Raw genomic sequence first — 20,976 nt, forward strand, 5'->3', positions numbered from 1 at the left:
AAAGTCATTGGTCATCTTCATGTACTATATGAATCACAGAATGTAGAGATAGGGAAGACCTGTTGGTTACATAGTCCATTGCCTTACCCCTGCAAAATGGTTCTCTACCATAAACTTTTCTAGTGCTTTATGCAATTTAGTTTTAAATATCTCTGCAGATAACAGGATTTTGACTGCTTCCCTAGGGAAGTTATTGAACACCTTTTCCAAAACTAATTATATTTTACTTTATATTTAGCATATATAGATAGGTAGATGGATATAGATAGATTTTAAAGGACAGCAATTTATTATCTGATCTTTTCTGGGCTAGGTAGAAAGAAAAAAATTTAAAGTATTTTCCAGTCCAATGCTATATATACACCCAAGTGCCTTAGCAAATGTTGAGGTTTTGCAATATATGTTTTCATATATATATATATATAAAAATATATATGTGTAAATATATATTTAAAAATATATATTTATAAAAATATAAATATATAGAAATATATATTTCATATATTTTGTTGCAGTAGGGGGCCCACCTGAAGAGTGAGAGCGGATATACTATTGAAAACAAATTCTTTCAAATACGTACTGACAAAAAAAAAAAGCTTCTTCTATTACCATGACTTCTTATCACAGCCATTTAATGTAGTGCTAATTGCAATGACAGGTGAACAAAAGAATAAGCAAAATGAGATTTGTAAATTATATCTTTTTATTTTAAATTCATGATTACATGTCTTTGCTGCTGTCCTTAATAATTCTTGCTGCCAAGCACTGCAGATCTTTATAGCATTGCTTCTGAACTAACAATGTTATTAATGAAACAAATTGCACAGGTATTGTTCTTTTAATTTCTCTGAAAGATTAAGGATCAAGTAAAGAACAACATTATAGAGGCACAAAAAGCTAACATTCACTTTAATGTTGTTTTGCCCTTTAATGAAACTATTACTGTTCCTCTTACAAGGTGCAACAGAAATAATTTCTAGTGTCTTAAAATGTTGTAGCACATCTACTTACCCATAAATACAATGATTTGTCACCTCTTTGGGATAACTTATGTGATAAAAGCAACTTGCTGTGTTACAGTGTACAATGAGAGGATGATTAATAGAAATCTCAGAACTGAAAACAGGTCAGCTGAAGTAAATAAGCCTAAAAATATAGCTTGCTAAAGCAGTTCATATGAAACTAAAGATCATATTCTCTCTAATTTAAAAATTATATATATATCTTTAATATTTAAAGTTTTAAAATAAAACTTTTATTCATTTTCTGAGTAGCTAGAATCCCAATAGATAAAGGTCTTCAATACTTCTAGTCTTAGTAATAGAATCATTCATGGTACAATTTGGTGTGCTTAAGTTCCTTAATGAATTGCATCTTAATGAAATAACGTGATTGCCTATGTAGCTGTAGATCAGTTCATGACCAAAAAAGGGATTTGAAACTCCTATGGCCTTCATCCCTTATTTAAACATAGTAAGTTGCCCTCTATAATGATAAAGGACTTAAGAAACAGACTTGCTCCTCTCCCTTCCCCAAAATAGTGATGGGACTTATGCCCTGGCTAAAATGTTTTAAGTACTTAATGACTTTTAAAATAAGTTGGATTGGAGATTTGTCTACATTCTTTACTAAGGACTTTAGTTTTATACATAGGATGCCTGTGGGGATATTTTGCTTAAAGAAAGTAAAACGTGAAGTGAGGTAAAAATGAATCCATAAGAAAGTAGTGCTCCCATCTGAGGAGGCTTTTACTATTGCTTGTTGAAGTTGCTCAGCAAAATAAGTAAATGAGCAAGCTTGTTGCCCAGGAAGCTAAAAATAGAAATCTTCAAAATTTGTGGCATTCCTGAGAAGAACCTGTTGGACTGCGATCAGTTTCTTTCGAGAAATCTTCCCACTAAAGCTTCAGATGACTGAGGAAACGTCATGTATTTCACTAGTTAGGAATTTACTGGATAACCAGCACTGGTGGGAGCCAAAACCACCCGAGGCAAATGTGATTAGATGCTAAAAACATTACTAAATTTTCATTAATCGGGCTTTATGTCCAAATGGCAATTTCCAGAAAGTAAAATCTTATTTCCTTTAAAAATTTATCTTTGTCTCTTTCCTGCTCTTATCCTGAGCAATTTTTAATTTTTAAAACTGATTAATATCTACAGTCATCTCTCCTCATACACCTACACTACAATCTAACAATGCAGCTATAGTTCCTCATGATACACCTGAGCTGGCTTTAAAACAGCGAGCTTGGGTACCAAGCATAGCTTAGCTGGACAGGGGCCTGGAGTTTCATTTTGGCTGTTTGATATATTTAGGCTTTAACAGTCTTTACTGAGACTCATCCTGCTTTGGGATGGACTTTTGTCAGTCACCAAACAGGTTAGTTAAGTCAGCTTGGCTATGTACACCCAAGCTACACTGCCTCATGGCAAACCAGCATATTCTTTATTCCACTCAAAGTTGCATAGGGTAAAGAAAGGTCAGTGTGTCCAGGCTCTTGTGGAGGCAGTAAACTGATGAGCATCATCCAAGTGGTCTGTGGTGGCTTCAAACTGAAAAAAATTACTATACAGGAGTTACATCAGTGCCTTGAGAGTTTATAATATTTGATTTCTCTCCCCAACAGACACATAAATGACCAAATTCTGACAGAGCAATGGTTTTGGAGAAATCAACCTTAACAGAGAGTCTTAATGACAGTCTAGAGTATTCAGTCCAATCCCCAAGTCATTTAGCATAAAAGCAATCAAGCAAACCAATGCGTTTCTTATATCACTCACGCCCTCCTTAGATTACTTATCTGAGATTTATTTTTACAAGTTTCCATTTTTATAGTATATTTTTATTACCATTGACAGAAAAAGATATTTTTTCAAGCAGGATGTAACAATATTACAGTGTGCTGCCCTTTGTTCAATACTGTATTTTATTGGTTTTTCTTGGTAGTAGTAACAACAATAATATTTAACACTTTAATAGTACCCCATGTGTTGAAGAGAGCTTTGCTGCCAACAACGTGGTATCTTCTGTGGGCTAGCTAGATATTGTATCTCTGTTTTAGAGATAAGCTGAGATGGAAGATCTTTGACAGCTAGCCTTTGGAAAGTATCCATAATTGTTGGTCTTTGAATTCTTTGTTGTCCAACTCTAATTTCCAAAGGTTTGTGGCACACCTGCCTCTTCTGTTACCTTCAACAGGGGAATCAATTATTACTCTGAAAATAGGAACTGTGGAGGATAATTGACAGGCTGTCTGCATTTGAGTAAGATGGCATTTCCTCCCGTGCATTCTGTCCTTCGGACTCCAGCTGTTTCATACCATACCCAGCATATGCTCCACCCATCTTGCAGCCACAGTCCCAGTGCTGCAGAGCTCAGTAGGCAAACCTCAGTCTCCAGAGACTCTAGAGAGTCTCTAGCCACTCTGCTTTTCCTTCTTGCTTTTCATCCATGAATCATCTCTATATTCCTGCTTGTTATCTGCTGAATTATCCATGCATTCTCTCTAATTGTAGTCCCTTCCTACCATTCTTCTATTCTTACATTCCTATTCTTCCTTGCAAGTGGCTGAAGAATCTTAGTGGTATAAGTGTGATGTATTTACCAGTCCAAAAGAATGTTAAAATTAAGTTAAAAGCAGTGTTCCATCATATGTTACACCCCCCACTTGCTGCCACATCTTTTGTATGCAGGAGTTCACATTTGGTTCTGCTTTCCTTCCCTCCTACACTTTCATTTCCTCCACACACACACACACACACATCTGTTTTCCTTTCTCCAGTCAATGGTAAGATTTAGGTGCTTAAATAAAACCACAGTAAAAATCTACTGGTGTATTTGTGGGTGTGTAAATGTAACATTCAGAGTGAAAATACCATCAATTTTATCCATTTATGATAAATTTTGTAAAAGAACCTGTCATGAGAGTATTTCTAGTACTGGAAAAGAGCAGAAGGCAGCATGAAAGACTGTCATGTGGGACCTTGTGGTACCTGTACCTATACCTGTATTATTTCACAGTGGAAGGCTGATAAGTTTGGTGTGTGATATTTGATATGCATTGAAAGATGCTTGTATTTTTAGGATTTCTGTAGATGCTGCTTATATATCAATTTATTATGTAGGATAGCATATGAGGGGTTTTATCACCGAGTTTTAATCAAAACTAGGTAGAAAATAAAATTGGATAATCCTCTTTTTCATTTGGGGGGATTTTTTTTTTAAATAGTTCATCTCTTCCAATGTTGGTTTAAGCAAAAAAATTCTGATCTGAAATGGGCTTTTGAACAAATGTCTAATTTAAATATAGATAGAAGAGGGCAACATTTTTTCTTTACTGCGTTTTAGTGCATTCCACTAGAGTCTGCCAGCGTGTGTTGATAATTATTTACAGAAAATTCCAGACAAATTTCTGTACCTCTGCCCCCAAATATTTTGTAGTGCATCATGAGAATATAGTCTTCCGTGGCGGTTTCACGGTTAAAGTTGTAAAACATTTTTTATTAAAAGCTGTTAATGTTGACTTTCATAGAGGAAAACTTTTCTCTTTTAAATTTTGGAGTGTGATGTGAAGTCAAAAGAAGGTACTTGGAAAGGACCCAAGTTTAACTGCACGACCTGTTTTTTGAAAAGCCATACAAAAAAGTCTTGCTTGGAGACTTAATACTGCTGACTAGCATGAGAAAGCATCAGGGTTATTATTAAGTAGGTAGGACTTTCCCTATAAGACAGTGTTCAATGCACTGGAGCTACTAGAAATATTTGAACATCAATTAAAAAAAAAGTTTTTGCTAAATCTTGCAAGATTTAACAGCTCTTTTTACACATTTAGCAGAACTGTGCCCCTGGGAAACAAGGGAAAAGAAAAAGGCAGAGAGGCCTGCCTATTTTCAGACATCATACTTGGGTCTGTAAACCTGCAAAGAGTTGAGATCTCCGAGTGCATTTAATAGTTTGCTACTGCTGAAAAGAGGATTTCAGGTTCTGTTCTCCCCTGCTTCCTCTTCTGCCCTCCCTTACTTCTGCCCCAGGGTCCAACCTCTTTATTACAGGCACTGTTACTTGTTCAACCACTCATGAGCTGATTCAGCTCATTAACTCAGCAGAAAGCAGGGTGGGTTTTTTGCTGAATTAGGCAGGGTTTTGCAATTTTACTTGTTATATTTGTCATGGAAGAGTCTGTACAAAAGTAACAAAAAGACAATCACAGTCCTGAAAAACATATGGTATTTTAGAAATCAGAAGGATTTAGATAAGTGCTTGAGCCATTACTAGTTCAGAGCCCAAAAAAGAAACCATTAATTTATCTTTTCCAGTGGAAAATAAAATCAGGATATTCTGATGGGCAACAGCATACCAGAATTGCAGAACCATGCTCTCTGAAGTTCTGCAGTCCCTGTCAGCCCAGAATAATTGAGAAGCAGGGTTGTTTTTTTCATTTAAAGGTCTGCTTGAATGCTAGGATTTCACAAACACTGAGAAAGTCGAGGTTAAATTGGCTTCCTCTTCATTTTTAAAGCTGGCAAACTTTACTCCCCATAACCTCTCTGTTTTTAGCCTCTTGTGTTTTCCAGAAAGTTCAGAGACAGATTGCATTCTCTACCTTCTTCATAAATGCAGCGCCCTCCCACTTTTGTTGGTTTGTTCAGTGCTCTGAAATAGGCAGGTTATGTTTCCTTTCTATTGAAAATGATGATGTAATGGGTAAAACATCAGGAATTATTAACCAAAATGCTGAAGTCTTCATTCCATAATGGAAAAAGATAAAGGTGCTAAGCTAAGCTCTACAATAACTTTTTAGTTTTTCTGCTCCTTTAACAACTCTGATAGGACGGATGTTGTTTCAGACTATAATTAATAACAATAATGAAGTGGCTTTGGGTTTTGGTACAAAGTATCTTTTATTGTTTTAAGTGAGGAGAAAGTACCATATCAATCTTCATTTTTGAAACGTGGTTGTTACTGAATCAACATGTTGTACTTTATTTCTGCAACTATACTAAGACATCAGTAAAATATGATGTGAAAATAGTAAGTCTCCCAAAAGGCCTAAATTAGACATAGCATCCTTGTAGGTGCACGTGTTCAAGAGTAGGATATTTTAAGACCTGCATTTTAATCTAAACATGTGTTTGCTATTAGCAACAGAGGTCAGGCCTCCACAGATTATCCTGTGCCCAAGAAAAATCTTTGAGTTTGCTTCTTTTGAAGCATAATATGGATACTTTTACCCTTAGCTACTGGCATTGGTGAAGACAAAAGGGATCAAGCCAATGGTTCACCAGCTTTTAGCCTGGTTCCAGTCTTTTTTTCACCTCTCAGTACAGAGATACTCCCTGAACAGCAGTAACTACAACCCATCTATAGTGATATGATACTTATTACTGCACATGTCATGAGAAGGACTTGAGAAACTATCTCTTTGTAAGGAAACCTATTTTATATTACACCTCTTAAGGAAAAGGAAACCTTGTATGAGGGAATGAAGTCTTATGCACACCCCAAATATAAGTATCTGTAATAGCATTTGTTCTACAGACAGTAAAACCACAGAAGGAGCTCTAGATGCACAATAGAAAGATGACAATGGTAAACTAGCTGAATTTACGACAGACAAACTGGTGCATAATTAGACTCAAATATCAATAATATTATAGAGCCATGTAGTTCCTTCCCCTCTGGAAATAGGTTATTGAACATCCATAAAGCAGAAAGGTCAGTAATGCCATTTGTCCCATTGACTTTCTAATACCATAGAAAAACTAGATTGTGTAGAAGTTGTCAACCATGGATTATGTAGATTACAGAAATGGAAAAAAAGAAAGGGGAGTTTTGAGTTTTGTTTTGTTCTTTTTGCCTCCAACATTTGAACTTGGAATGAAAAAAAGAGAAAAGAAAGCTGCTTTCTTGACATGTCACTAGTTTACAGCTCTTTAATTATAAATCTTAACCTTGGCCTAAATGCCTTCCAAAATGGTTGGAGTTTCCTAAAATCTTGGTGTAAAACTAGCTAAACAACAATTAACAGAGCAAGTGGTTTTCAAAGTGAGAAGTATATAAGGAGCCTCACTTGGGCATTGTCACAAGAAGGCTTATTTGAGAGTCTGTTACTAAATCTTGTCCTTCAGTATGCAGATCCAGACTCATTGTGATTACTTAACTGTTGCCTTTGCAGATGAACAAGCTGTGTTGGAACTGTTTTTAGAAATGTTTTGTTGTCGTTAATTTAGCAGTCACTTTTCTTTTTGTGGGATTTCCTCATTTCAGAACTTGAGACTTATCTACATGGAGCAATTCATGAAAATTAATGTGAGTCAACCAAAGATGTGACTTAGAAATAGATCAGTTAAACGTCATTAAAACCTCCAAGGACCTTCTTATCCAGAATTCAAGTGGTCCTAATTTAATTTAATTTACTTCTACAGTGAAGTTAGATCATTCAAGTGTAATTCTAAAGGAGAACATCCACATTAGGGTTTAATGCAGTTTTACAGCTTCTCTTTAAAGTAACATTTTTAGTTAATTCACTTTCATGATTGTCCCCATATAAATAAACCCCTAATCCCACAAGTGTTTTTAGTTCTGGCTAATCCTTGACAATTCTTAATAAGGGACTGCATAATCCAGATAGTGTCTATACCAATTGCTGAGCTGGAAAGCATCCAATTTCCAGTGTCTGCTACATCTGGTAAGACTTGGTCTCTGACTATTCAGCTTTACCAGCAAACTATAGGGCAGTTGTAAAACAGGCTAAACCTCAGGTAATAGAATTTTGTTCCCCAAATCGATTAGCTGATACTAATACAGTCAGACTCTCATCTGAAGCTGAAAAGCTTTTAAGCTGATCTGCAGGGGATATCTTTATCATCTTCATCCAAACTTTCCCTGAGGGGTGAACCATTTTCAGTTAAATGTCATGTATGAGAGAATGCTTGAACCTTGCTGTAATGCCAAGGTGTAATTATTGGATGCAGAGCCTGAAAAGTCTGTGTAGGGGGAGATTTAAATTCCACACTGGATTTCTTGGGTGCTAGTCAGCAAAGGCTGCCTAGAGTATGTATAGGATCTGTATATGTTTCAGCAGGCAGATCAGTACCTCAAGCATTTAGGTAATTTTAGGTGCTTTGTGTAGATTATGCCATTATATATTTCTCCAAGAGATATTAATGCTGATAGGAACTTACACCATTTGAGCTGTGGTGTTAAACCAAATCTGAGCTGTTATGCTTCTGGTTTGTTTGCTTTTAAGTGGAGCTTTGAAGTAAAGACACAGAGATGAAGTACAGATACAGATAGTGATGACACTGGAAGTAGCGTGGCCCTTATGGTATGTTAGAGACGTGAATTTCAGCCTTGTGACAAAACTGTATGATTGATCCTGCTATGCGTGGGTCCTTGGTCATTTAGGTTCAGGAATCAAAAGTAATGAAGTGGGTTGACAGACACGTCATTCGTTTGTATAAAATTGGCCACAGAAACAGTGCTCTTAACCATGCTGGCCTTATGAGCTGCCAAATTCAGAACAGACTTTTGAGCTGAATTGCTTTTGGATTCTATCAGCTATATTGATTAGATCGCCACTAACTACAGTGGGAGTGTGGACATCTAGCTCACATGTAGAACCCTATCTTTAGATGTCTTAATCTAGAGGTAAGTCCCATCCTTATAACTTTTTACTGAGCATCAAATGGGTTTGTTTGATCTTTGGATCTGTGTACAAGCTATAAAATGATGATACAGTAAATCCAACATTAGAGCCCTTAGTCTCGGATAGAAACCACTCTCACCACAGGACAAAACAACCCCACTCACATGGCTAGGTTAGACTTCTCTGAAAATTTTTGGTGGGCTGGCTTTGCTCCTGCTGACTTTATGCCAGACAGGTATGGATGATCTGTGTCACTCCAATTTTAGGGGGAAGCAGGTGTTTCTGTAGTGACATACAGTTGTCTCAAAACCATGAAACCTGTATAAGCTCCAGGTTGTGTCATCTAGCAAATTCAATAGAACTATGGTTATGTGCCCACAGTTAAGCCAGAAGAAAGGTTTACTGCTATGTGACCTGGCAGTATGTAGAACTACAGACTCATACCCTACTGAAATAAGGGTATAGGCATTTTGTCTTGAGGGAAAAAAAAAAAAAATCTTTTGAAAGGTTTCTGCTAATTACACTTCTATTTTAGATCTCAGTCAAAAGAAGGCAATTTCAGTGGCTAGGTACCTACTACCCTTGTTCTGAGTTTATAGTAGTGCAATAGTATCATTATCACTTCTTCGTTCAGCACCAAGTTTTCCATAAAGGTTTCCTATTCACGTATTTAAAAAGACCCTCAAACCTTAGCTTCTGAGCTCTGATAAATCATAGCCTAAGGTGATCTGGCTGGGAAATGAGAAGCCACTGAATAAAAAAAAATCCTGAAATTTCACTCTCCATAGGGATTACCAGTTTCATTAGCCTCAGTGAAAACCACATTTCACTAAATTTAGAGCTGCAGCAGAGCTCAATACAGATAATGCATTTAATGTATGCTCTGGGCAGTGAAGTTGAAACTATTTCCAAGTAATTTTCTTCAGTGTTGGATGCAGCCATCCTGTAAGTTTCCTGATAACTTAGAATTTTTCTTTCTCAGAACAGCAAGTGATACTCTTCCAAAGCGGCCAAAATTCTCCATGACAAAGGTGTATCATCATTTCACATAGTATCATGTTTTATCACAACCTGGTAATATAATGTCACAATATGATAGCACATGCACTTCAAAGATATGTTTTTTCCTAGTTCTGTACTCCTGTCAAACACTGTTGAATAATGTAGAGGCTTTTGATTTTTTTTTTCCACATGCATCTTAACTCTACCAAACTAAAGACAGTTCAAACTTGATGGGAAGGCAAAAAAAACCCAGATGTTTTCTCCTTAGAAAAATGAGGATGTAGATATTGTGTATTTATACAAGGCAACAAAAGTATACAAACAAGACAGGAAGTGAAGATATGGGATACAAAGCAAAATTCTATGGCAGATATGGTTTGTTTTCTTTATAGTATTGTTAACTGCAGAAGTATGGCACTGAATTACACCGTATTATGGGCAGACACCAGACATTTGTCTCACTTTTGATGACATCAAGTGTTCAGTTTTCTGCCCTGAAACCTTTGACAATTACCTTTCACAATGTACAAGTAAGCTCAATTACATAGTAAATATTAATTTTTCAGCAGTTAAGGTGATGTGACTTCATGGTCCATGACTGTGGCTCTTGGTGACAACAGTGATGAAACAATAGTAAAAGTAAACAGAAGTTTACTTGAATGTTTGTCTGCTTTGGAAAGATTATTTTTAGCAATATGTTTTACACTTCTTCCAGATTGCTGGGACAAAATATTAGAGACAAATAGGTTATTGGCTGTATGTTTTAATCAATTTGTCTGTATGGTAGTATACCAATATTTAAGAATTTGGATATCTGAAAAAATTCTTTAATGCAGAGCACCTGTGCTATTACAAAGAGGATGTTATATGTCCCATCAGTACTGGATGGCCACCTTACCTACTCTTTATTTTAAATTAAAATAAGTGTAAATGTGCAGGGATAAGATGTAGGGGAGTCTGGCCAGGCAGAGTTAAATATCTGGTGATAGACTTAATATGAGGTGATAGAATTAATGTCTGGTCAAAAGATGACTGTTTTAAGTGTTATGTGATATATTCTACATGGCTAGCTAGTAACTAAACACTTCAAGCCTCCTGCACACTGTTTCTTTAAAGATCACATTTGTTACAGAGACTTACATTTCTTAGCAGGACTTGTGTTCCTTGGGATTGATACAACAGGAAATTGCAGTCCTTCCCACATTACTAAACATGTGGGAGCATTGCACAGAATAGAGATCTACTATAGAAAAGATGAAGTGATCTACTGTATTTTGCTTTCTTTCTAGGGTGCAGTTGATTTTGCAAGGCTCAAGGGTGGCTAGAATTAAAGATCTTATAAATAAATGGTTTTGGCATTGTTGTTCGCTTGAACAGTGGGATTATCTGGAAATTGCACTGATGAGGTCCGTACCAGGTTTTTTTCAGCTTTTTCCTTTTTTTTCTTGTTGTGAAGGAAATGGTAGCCAAGAAATTCAATTATACTAGAAGGGTTCCCATAAAACATATCATAAGAGCAGTATGGAAGTCTGTGGTCAGCTAGGAATCAGATGAATACAGATAAGCATTCATTAACAGTTCTGTCTCAAACCCTGTCATTTATCATTCACAGGAATTCTGGTCCAAATAAGCAACAACTGGGGCACTGTTCTGTATTTAAATTCTTGCCTAAATTCAGAGGGATTAATTTTAAGTGTGGAGTCTGACTGTAGGGGTGGTGAAGAGCTGCCTAAGAGAGAGTAGGTCTTTTAGGGTGACAGATGCAATCACTATTTCCATGAGGCCTAAACACTGAGGAGTGCAGTGGCTCACTGCTGGGGATGGTTTGGTTTTGTAAGTTGATTAAAACTGTAGATTTAGTGGCTGAAACAGTGTTTTTCAGATAATTGCTGGAATTGAGACAATGCAGTGTCTACTGTGAGCTCCATATGGTAGATTATAGATTCTACTAGCAATGGATACAAAGTGAAGATGTTGCTTAAAGGATTTTGGAAGAGGAGCTCTGTATTCTGCTCTAGTGAATTGCACAGCAGAGAGTTTTTCTTGCATTCCTTGACCTCTGTAGAAGAATAATGACATAAGGGAAAGAAATACACTTCTTAATATAGACAGGTGGACCTCAGCTGTCTTCCACTAGCTAGAAGCTAAGTAGAGCCTTCTCTCATTTAGCAGTTGTCGGAAAAGCAAACCCCAGTCTGTAGTGTAGAGAATTACCTGTTGTCTACTACATTTCCTAGTAGCTTCAGTTAGATGCTTCTTTATTTTGTCCCCTAAATTGTGGTGAAATGTTACTCATTGTGCAACAGATGCCATATTCCCCACTAGAACTAACTTTGTAGTGCAGCGCAGGGTTGTCATATCTGTGGTCTACTTCCCAAGGTGGTTGGCGGTCTCTATAAATGTCAATGAACCATCTTTACCTCCGGGTCTTGTCCCTCCCAACTGTGTGAGTTTTCCCCATTCTGTTCTATCAAACTGTACTTCCTCCAAGGTTTTCCTGCCCCTTATTTTCCCCTCACTGCTTCCTTCCAGTCAGCCTGCTTACCTTTACCCTTCCCTCTATAACTCTGATATGCAGCCTCCTCCAGGTGTGAACTTGCAAGGATGAGGACACAGGAGATTAATGTTCTTGGCAGCAACAGAAATAATTTGTGCATGTTTTTTCCTCCTTTGGTGTTTCCTCAGAGGCATCCCCACTTTGGCAATGCTTTGCTTTTGAATTCCCTGGCTGAAAGGGACTACAAAACACAACTTTCACAAAGTGCTGTGAGGTGCAGGTGAGATGGAAAAATTTATATGAAGAGCCAAGTGTTATTAGTAGAAATAGTTAACTACCCTTTTTAAAAAATAGCACTCGTTATTCTTCTGTGTAATGCACTTGGTTGTGTCTCTCAGGAAAGAGAGGCAATAAGCTAATATCCTACCATCTTTCTTAGGAAGCCAGTTTAAGGAGTTGTTTTCAGTATCTCTCCACCGTGTGGAGTTGACTACAAATTAGTATGTTTTCTCCCTGAAATAGACATATTTTCTATTATTATTCTGTCACATCAGAGCCTGTCACTTGCTGTGATGCTGCTAATATTGTGGCACCTTCATTCCACTGCTCTGTGGAAGCAGTTACCTCTTGTTTACAGTGTTAAGATCGGAACAGGTAGAGTGGTATTTGGCCATGTGACCTACTTGTTATTTATGTATATAATTTAGCAGGTAGATACAAAGATATCTCAACTGTTAATAGCCTCTGGCCATACCTACACTCTGTATGTGAGCTGTGTGGCCCCAAAATGCTTTGAAACTTTGAAACTGTACGTCTGTTACAATGTGTTTTCCATGAGCTGGAGCTGGAGTTCACACAAACCATTTGGCTTTGTCAGTGGGACTTGGTGAGGCCTTCCTGGAAGAACCTTCAGCCATCTCATTTTGCTGACCTTCATGACACAATGCCATCCTGAGGGCAAATCAGTCACAGTATCTTGCAGTGCATCCATGTAGCAAGTAAGCATAACCTCATGTGCTTTCAAAAGTTCATGGGGTTTCTCTACTAGGTGCGGTAGTTGGGTTGCTGTAGAGCTGACCCTTGAATAAGTCAAATTCAAGTCAAGTGACAAATTCAGCTTGAGCCTGGGCTTTAGGCTCTTTCTACACAGTTACCTATATACAGCTAGTAAACTCAGCTAGCCACTTGTTTAGATGATACCAATTAGCTGACAACTAATTATCAGCACCAAGCTGTAAGTGAAACAATCATTTTAAAGTTCATAGTTTCTTAAACCTTCTGACTCCTCACACCATATATTTTTTGGCATCCCGTTTTATCTGTTCTGCTCAATAATATTCTATTCTATAATGTTATTGTGCTGCACTTTGCTCATCCTGTTTACTCTAGCTGTGCTCAACAAACCTCTTGCAATGACAGTTCATATTAATGTTAGAAACTGACTTCCAAAAACCTGATATTTTAAAAATGACTGTTTATTATAAATGACCCCGCCTCATTTATAATTTAGAAATCAATTTCCCAATAATATTATGAACATTCTAGAAGACAAAAAGAAGGTCTATCCATAGAGCTGATGGAAGCTGATATCAGTGAGAAAAAAATTACTTGTCCAATTGAATGTATATGGATGTTGATAATAATTACATGATATGGCCTGCTTAAAACTGGTCATACTCGATCACTCTCATGACAAAAGAAAACCACCATGATCAGCATCAGAGATGATGGAGTTCTATTGCAAAACATTTATTTATTTTTGAAGAACAAGTATTCATTTTTTTATATAAATTTGCATGAACAGCACACATTTTAGGATTATGCTAAACAAACAACCCCAAGTTCTCCATGAATTTTAATTTTTCCTTCAGTTGTTCACAGATTGAATGTTTGTTCATTCACTCAGTCTGGGTGACTAGGAAGGTCCTTGTCTTCCATTCACTGGCCAGTGAAGGGCTAAATATAGTCACTGTGTGATATGCCTATTCAGTGTGGAACATCCTGTCACAGTGTCCCTATGAAAAACATGTATGTTCTGTACAGGGCTGTACCCAGTTCAAATGAGGTAAACTGCAAGCTATGGAGCTGCTGAATATAATGCATCATAGATCATTCTTTCAGAAGATACGATTTGAACTATGTTCCAAATCTTTATGCTTTTTATTATGTTTCTAATTGGCTATCTCAAAACCTAAATCTCTTAAATTTCCCTTTTACTATTTAGGCAATTTGGTTGCCTGCTATTACGTATCTATAATTGAAAGAGTTGACATTTATATGCTTGCTGGGGATGGACAAGTGAAAGGAATCCAATGTTTTAAAACCATTCAGCAGCGATAAAATCAGATAGATCCACAATAACTTATGATGTGTATAGATTTCATGTTCTAGACGTCATGCTGGTGTTCTTCTGTTGTTAAGGTGTTTGTAACTATATAGCTATCATTTTAGCAAACACCTCTTCAATTGTATAAGCTATTGGGCAGGAAAGCTAATCTGGCAGAAAGCATGGAAGCATTTGCATCAATAACCATCTTTATAAAAATGTTTATCATTGGAGCTGAGAAGCTTACTCATTTGTCTACGGTTAAGAGTTGTAAAAAGTTTCTCTCTCCTGAGAGAAGGAAATGGCACAAGGTCATTACTGCTCTTCACAGAAACACTGTGGGGAAAATACTTGCCCTTAATATTTCTTGACTCAAGCTCTAAAAGTAGTTTTACAGAAATACGTATTCTGGTCATGTATCTCCAGTAAATTAAAATCCCAGAAAAATGCTAGAAAATAGAAACTGCAAGTGTGCAGTGTGCAGTGCACACTTCAGTGTGTCCTTAGTTACCACTTTTTACGACCTGAGGTAATCTGAGTGAATTTCAGATCAGGGTATATGAAATGAGATGAATAAAGGTCTGTTCTTGGAAGCTGTTATTCATCAATCAATTAACTCAGGAAATTTTTAAAAATTCTAATCTTCCTGCTTCAGCTATATTGAATTAAACTGTGACACCCAGGCAGTTAAATTTTCTCCTTGAAATATATACTTTGATACAGTATTTGAACATCCATCTGCTTTCTGAGGTGAGCAGATGTGGCCACTTCTACTGCAGTGTGAAGTAACAAAACATATTCTGTCTCTCTTCCTGGAAAAATGCAATATGCCTCTACTTGTATATTAATTTTAAAGTAAGACTGAATGTATTTGGGTGAATGAAAATTAGCTGGATTTTCTTAAAGTCAATATAATCTTCATTTTGTAATTGATGCCATATCTTGTATTTATAGGTGTTTGTTTAATTTTTAAATGTGAACTGAATTTTTCATTGCTAGTTTACACTAAAGAACACAATGCTTTAAGCATAAGGTCTGAACTGCCATTTCTTTCTCAGATTTACCTGAATTATTACGGGATGTTTCTAGATTAACACAGGAGTTATTGACTATAGAGCCCTCCACAGTAGATACCATATTTTAATGGTCATGTTTTAATGTCCTAACAAAATATTGCGATATATTTTGCCATGTTTAGCTGCTTGAGTCAAAAACTATAGGAAGACCTTAGTTTATTTTTAGTAGCTAATGTATTTTTAGAACATGTCTCTATACATTTGAATTTAGAAATAGTAATGTTTAAATATTTAGGCTAAAGTAATTCTAAATGTGCCTTTTATCCTTATCTTGGCAATATCATCATAGTCTATGATCAAAGAGTAAATCTGAGTATGTTAAAGGTTTTTCTATCAGCATAATACACTGCTTAATTAGGCACAGACTTTTCAGACTCTTATATGGGTGACACAGTCCAAGTGAGATAAGGTGTACAAGACCAGTTATGGATTTAAGAAAAGCTCATCAGTACTCAAAATTGGTAATTTTATCTTCATATGCCTCTATTATATGTGCAACATGAGCACAAAGTTTGGAAAATTTGCTTTCCTAGTAAATACATAAAGTTGCCAGAGCTAATACTTAAAATTCCCTTTTTTAAGAGGAATTCTGTTTAACATAGATTCAGTCTTGCTTAAGTGAGTACCTAAATATAAAGTCAAGCTGGAAAAGACAGATTTATTGCAATAACAGCTGCCACCACTACTGATAAGAGCTTAGCATCTGACTTCTCTAGCTGCTGTTAAATCACGTACAATTCCTTAGGCTGCGAAAGTAAATAAAGATAACGCAGTACAGCAATCTGTGTGAAACCAGGGAGAAGAACATAGGTTGCAGGGAGATCTGAAAGACCACATGTAAACTAATCTGCATGCACATCGTTTCGGTGTTAATTGCAGTCTCAGCATCTGTGTAAATAGTTTGCTTATTAAAAACCCAGGTTAGTGTTATAAACATGGAGTCTTCTTGTAATATTGTCCAGTACATGATGCAGAAACATGTCAGCAGCAATAATTCCAGAGAGACACACCTCCCCCTTCAAATATGATTAACTAGAAAATAAAGCTAAGAGTAAAGTAAACAGATGGCCTGGAGGGACTTTTAAAAATGTGATGGTGGAATTCCAGACAAAATAACCTACACAAACAAGGAAGAGGTTAAAGAAGTAATTGAGTATATGCACAAAGGAATAAAGGTGAGAAAATGACAGTAAAGGGTTTTTTACTATCCTTTTGGGAAAAGATGGAACAGAAGCGAATAAGATGCTGTTGTACCTGAAACACTGGGAAGACTGATAAAAGTACTTAATGAGTAAAGTGACCCCACAGAAGGAGATCATGGACAAGAGGCTGTTGTGCTGTTTTTGTTATTTTCTACTTAAAGCCAAGCAGAAGAGGAAATAATTATACCAAGAGCTGACAACTCTTGTAGCCCCATGAAACTCTGGAAACATTAAAGATTCCTTGTTAATGACAGATTTGTATGTGGCAGACAATTTTCTCACAGGAAAGACTGTCAAGAGACATACATCCAGCGCAACAGCATAGCTTCCAATAACGAAGACTGTTGCACTATGCAGGGAAACTATCAAAGCAATAGTGGATGCTAGGAAAAAAAACTCAAAGCAATCTACTGGCTCAAATTAAAGAAAACCAGGAGATGTTGAGGCTGATACTATGATCTAGGGCAGACATCAGAAAGCAGTATGAAAAGCACAAAAAAAACCCCCAAATACAAACCAGTCTGTGGGCAGGGATGAGGACTAGAAATATGTCTTATCCCCAAACTGAAACTACCATAGGAGTGGTAAGCAGCAGTGTGGGTAACGAAGGAAGCCTATAGAAGAGATGTCTGCCACATGTGAGCGATCCCAAAGCTAGTGTGTGTGTATATATATATATATACACACACACATATATTCATGTCAAATAATGCCTGAAGCTATGTTATTAGACTGGCAACCAATTAAATTCCAGCTACATTATAATTCCAGCTGATAAATAAGACTGATAAATGGTTAGATTTAAGAAGGGTGTCTACCAAGTGATGAAAGACAGTAAACCTTTCTGAAGTCAGTGGGCTGAATACATACTGTCCATAAGCACCTCTCCTCCCCAAATGATGTTATCTGTTAGAACTTCCTGTAGTCCAGATGCAGGTGTAAGTGCCACTGTTGAACAGCAATGGAGTCCTTGATAGAAAAGAGAAATGAAACCTGTCTAGCAGCATCCAAATAGGAGCCAATGATCTATAAAGAGGAATAACTGTCCTCCTAGATACTGCATGCTCTTACAAATAGCCTGTGAGACAGGTTTTAACACATAGTGATGCAACATAAGAAGAGTCATGGGTCCAAGAACAGGCATTTGTAGAATAAAAATATTATAGCTGAAGTATTTGCCTAAAGTATTTGTCCTGCTGGAAACCAAGGATGCTGTGGCTGCTAAGGCAGCAGCTTGCAGAATTTGTCAGAAAGCATCAAGAGACACAAAAACCAGCTATTAGAGTCACAGACTGAGCTTTTTGCAAGTAAACATTTTCACCAGCTCACTTCTAGGTACCAGCACTGTGAGCAGTCTCATCAGAAAAGCTGCATTCTGAGTACAGTTGGATGACTGAGTGTTGTGAAGACTCCAGAACTACAACATGGAGCAAGAGTCACTACTAGTTAGCAAATACTGAACTGGTTTTCCCAAACACAGTGCACGCATCTCTGTGAGATGGATTCCAGCAATGGATGACGTTATTATGTTTGCTTCTTTTCTTGAGATGCACATATGCTTGCTATCTCAACACAACACTGTACTGAAAGTGGGGATTAAGGAGAGTAAAAAAGTTTATACTCTGGCATGGACCAGACTGCGAGGAGTAAGTATCACATGAAGCTATCTCTTATATAAGATGATGGATGAGCTGTGTGGTTGAGACATTTTGTTTATAGAGAACTGAGTCATAATCTTAGGAGTTGATATGAAATGGACAACATCGCATGTATGAAATTACAGGCATCACTAAGACCAGTTAGAGATCCTGTCTGCTTAGCAGACATAAATATCTAACTGAGTGCATATATGTAGCTGGATGACGAATTCAAAGACAGTATGCAATACATCTCAGTTCTGGCAGAAGGTGAGAATAGACTTTACTTCTGGTAACAGTCACCTGTAAGATGCTACACACATTTCCGGGAAGTGCCTGTCTGAAGGACACACAGGTAACAGCTCCAACTAGAGAGGCCCATGTGTGTTTTGCAAAGTATGTGTTTGGCCTGAGATTACTGTGGTCAGACAATGTTGCGCCGCCGCCAGATTTAACCCAGTCAGCATCAGCAGGACTTTGAGCACAAGGGCACCTTCTCATGGGTAACACAAAATGATGGTATGGCACAGTTGGCAATCAAGATGTTCAGGAGACTGTTGATTTAAAGCAAAACAGAAAGGAAGGCGAACAGACAGGAAAAGATCCCAAGAGATAAGCAAGATTGTTCGTGGGAGCAGATATGGGAATGCCAAACGAAACAGACAGACCAGTGCAATAGATGAGTGAAGGTCTCCTCATTGTGCCCAGATGGTCAGGTTTGGGTTCATGCAAAACAATAGCGTAAGGCAGCAGTACAAGATATGGTGGGATACTAATTATTTAAGTAACAGAAATAAAATTGAAGAAAAAACAGGATTTTTAAGCAAAGCTCAGGAAACAGCTGTGCTGACACAGGAGAGACAGAAGAAGTTAAACAAGAGTAAAACAGAGAGAACACCAGGGTGCAGAATTCAGGGAGCTATAGTTTGGAAGTCTGTACTCCGACAGCAGCTGATAATGTAAGAAAATATTAATGGACATTGGAAAAAAATTATTAGAACTGTTTGCACACCGTGAGAAGTTCTAAATGAACAGCAGCCATGTTCAGAGGTACACACACCAGGGGGAAAAAAAAAAAAAAGAGGATCCTGAAATTTAGAAATAAATTGAATTTATTGTAAACATCTTCCATAAAGCAATAGTAACCTTCCATTTTGAATATGCATTCAGTTTGGTCACTTCATTTCACTTAGGCTATAAGTGAAATGGGAAATAGAGAATAGTAATGAGAATGATTAGAGGCATGGAAAGAGTTCCATACATGCAGAGATTAAAAAGATTAGAGTATTTACGTAAGAGCCGAGATGAGTAAGGGGTGAAATGAAAGAGGTGTATAAATTATTAATGGTTTAGAGAAGGTCAAGAAGGTGCACCAATTTGTCTCAGAACACAAGAACAAAGGGTTCACAATGAAATCATAGCCTTTCAGTTTAAAACTGATAGCAGGAAATCCTTTTTACATAAATGTGGCCTCACTGCCTCAAGATTTGAAGCAATGAACTTCATGGGATTAATAAAAGGGTCTGGCATTTCTCGCTACCTTGGGTAATCATCCAATAACATATGATCTGAATGTTTAAGAATCCTTAATGTATTAATCCTTACAACAGGCTTCTAAGGCAGCAGAGTATTATCATGCCCCTAATCTAGTGAACAGAATTGACACCAAGGGAACACTAGGTGATTTGTCCTGGACCACAGACAGAATCTCTTGTAGACCAAAACTGAATTTTAGTGACCTGAATGCTAGATTGGTACCTTAATATGGGGATAATCTTTTTTGCCATTATTTATTTATGTTGGTGATGCCCAGTGTTTCTGATATGGCCAGTCACACAGCTTCTTATAAAAGCACTTGAGCCATGTGCCATGGCTCTTCCATGGTCATGTGGCCAGCACATAACAGACTGACTGACCAGAGGATTTGCACTTGCACAGTAATCGGATGAATCCATATGGCACTGGATTTACTGGACAAGCCCAAATCAATGAGATTGTGTATGCTTGCTAGATCTGATGCTTCTCTGAAGCAATGGAAATATTGCTGATGCACAATGCAGCATATGTCTGTCCATATCTATGAAGGAAAGATTTGGCTATTCTTCCCTGCCACCTCCTGAATCATTGATCTATCCCAGTCACCACTGCTTTCTTTTACAAGAGCCCTTCACTGCCATTTTCCCATTTTTCTGTGACTGTCACATGCTGGGCTGCTGGAAAGAAGGCTGGGCATAGAACTATTCAGGTGGCTGGCCGCTCCCTCCTCAGTTGTGCCTCAGGAAAATAAGAGAAGAGAGCAGCCAGACTCAATCAATTGTTTTGACAAGTCATATATGGCCCATGTTTCTAGATAGGCCTTCCTACTTTACAGGGATGTTTAGCACACAAACAACAGTAATGCTAGCTTGTATTAGAAATAGTCAAAGGAATGGCTATCATCCAGCACGTAAGTTTTCAGGATGTAATCTAACTACTACCTGCCAGAGGTGAGGAAGGAACTTTATGCATCAATACAATATCAAACAGTTCCTTATCAAGGAAGAAAGTTTAAACTGTTGCATAAATTATCTGCCTGTGGCTACTGTG

At 37.3% G+C, this 20,976-nt stretch overlaps 1 long non-coding RNA gene across 2 annotated transcripts in view; it reads left to right on the top strand.

Moving 5' to 3' along the window:
• LOC138682018 (uncharacterized) overlaps positions 1 to 20,976 on the top strand; it is an 87,311-nt gene that overhangs the window by 12,962 nt on the left and 53,373 nt on the right. The window lies entirely within an intron of this gene.

The sequence above is a fragment of the Haliaeetus albicilla genome, chromosome 2 (assembly GCF_947461875.1).
Source record: "Haliaeetus albicilla chromosome 2, bHalAlb1.1, whole genome shotgun sequence".
In the NCBI taxonomy this organism is placed as follows: Eukaryota; Metazoa; Chordata; class Aves; order Accipitriformes; family Accipitridae; genus Haliaeetus; species Haliaeetus albicilla.